This window comes from Bison bison, unplaced genomic scaffold, assembly GCF_000754665.1.
Source record: "Bison bison bison isolate TAMUID 2011002044 unplaced genomic scaffold, Bison_UMD1.0 scf7180017864041, whole genome shotgun sequence".
In the NCBI taxonomy this organism is placed as follows: domain Eukaryota; kingdom Metazoa; phylum Chordata; class Mammalia; order Artiodactyla; family Bovidae; genus Bison; species Bison bison.
The window spans coordinates 634,207-635,979 of record NW_011494613.1 but is presented as its reverse complement, the minus strand read 5'-3'; the positions used below and the strand labels follow the sequence as shown (position 1 = coordinate 635,979).

The following is a 1,773-nucleotide window of genomic DNA, read 5'->3' as shown; positions in this document are numbered from 1 at the left end:
TTCTTCAAATGATGAGCATACCTTCCAGATACAGAGTTGCTCCATTTCATGTGGAAGATTCTATAACTTGGCTTCCCTTTCCCCTTTTGTCCGAGATCTCAATGAACTGTTTTAAAAAAAAAACACCTAATTTTATGGAAGTAGAGTTGATTTACAATACTGTACTCTGCTCTGTAGCAGTGTGATTCAGATATATAGATAGGTATTCTTATCCATATGGTTTATTATAGAATACTGGATATAGTTCCCTGTGTTGTACAGTAGGACCTTGTTTATTCTATATATAATAGTTGCATTTGCTAACCCCAACCCATCCTTCCCCCTTCCCCCTCTCCTTAACAACCACAAGTCAGTTCTCTTTGTCTGCGAGTCTGTTTCCGTTTTGGTAGGTAAGTTTTCAATGAACTCTTCTACCACCTCACTTATCCCCGTCTTTTTTTTATTTCTCTTTCACCTTCCTTTTTATTTTCGGTGTTACTGTGTGCAAAGGCCTAGACATACAGAGTAAGAAGAAATACATGTTCTTTTCGTGAAGTTTACTGTCCAGTGTGGGAAGATGACCTTTAAAAAACATGCACTGACTTTAGATGGTAACTGAGAGTTGTGATTTGATGTGAAAGCAAGGGGGTAGCTACTATAAGAGAATGTGTGTTTTAAATTTAAATAGAGCTTGGAGAAGGCCTAATGAAGTGGTATTTGAGGTGAACCCTCCCCATTGAGAAGAAGAGTTACTTTCCTGCAGATGGATATTTGGGTGGTTTTTCTTCCTATTTATTTTGCTGTTAAAAACATTGATGCTTTGAACATTCTTACACACATTTCTTGATGGATATTTCCAAGAATTTTAAGGTTAAATCTAGGAGTGTTAATTGTATGTTATTCTGTATGTGAATGTTTAGTTTTCAGGATGGTGCCGAATCATTTTCCACAATATTTATACCAATTTACATCCATGAAGGAAACAAAAGAAATTCCATTTAATAGGCTCCCCTGGTGGCTCAGTGGTGAATCTGCCTGCCAGTGCAGGAGACATGGGTTCAATCCCTGATCTGGAAAGATCCCACATGGCGAGGAGCAGCTAAGCCCATGTGCCGCAGTTGAGCCTGTCTGTGCTCTGGAGCCTGGGAGCATCAACTACTGAGCCCGTGTGCCCAGAGCCCGTGCTCTGCAGTGAGAGAAGCCACCGCAGCCTTTTTGTCCGGCATCATAGTGAGGCGGCAGTTGTTGCAGCTGCTCTCCAGGCTTCGCTGTGCCGCCCAAGGATGACAAGAAGAAGAAAGATGCCAGAAAGTCGGCCAAGAAAGACAAAGATCCAGTGAACAAATCTGGGGCCAAAAAGAAGTGGTCCAAAGGCAAAGTTCAGGACAAGCTCAATACTAGTCTTGTTTGACAAAGCAACATGACAGACTCTGTAAAGAAGTTCCCAGCTCTAAACTTGTAACTCCAGCTGTTGTCTCTGAGAGTCTGAAGATTCGTGGTTCCCTGGCCAGGGCAGCCCTTCAGGAACTCCTTAGTAAAGGACTTATTAAACTGGTTTCAAAACACAGAGCTCAAGTGATTTACATCAGACACACCAAGGGTGGAAATGTCCCAGCTGCTGGTGAAGATGCATGAATAGGTCCCACCAACTGTAGATTTTGAAAAATAAAACTTTATTAAATAAAAAAACAAAAACAAGAGAAGCTACTGCAATGAGAAGCCTGCAGCTAAAGAGTAGCCCCACTGCTCACCAAAATGAGAGAAAAGCCTGTGCAGCAATGAAGATCCAATACA

At 41.6% G+C, this 1,773-nt stretch overlaps 1 pseudogene; it reads left to right on the top strand.

Annotated features, from left to right (window-relative positions):
• Window positions 1-556: 556 nt before the first annotated feature.
• On the top strand, window positions 557-1,764 carry LOC104985268 (annotated as a pseudogene).
• Window positions 1,765-1,773: the final 9 nt, after the last annotated feature.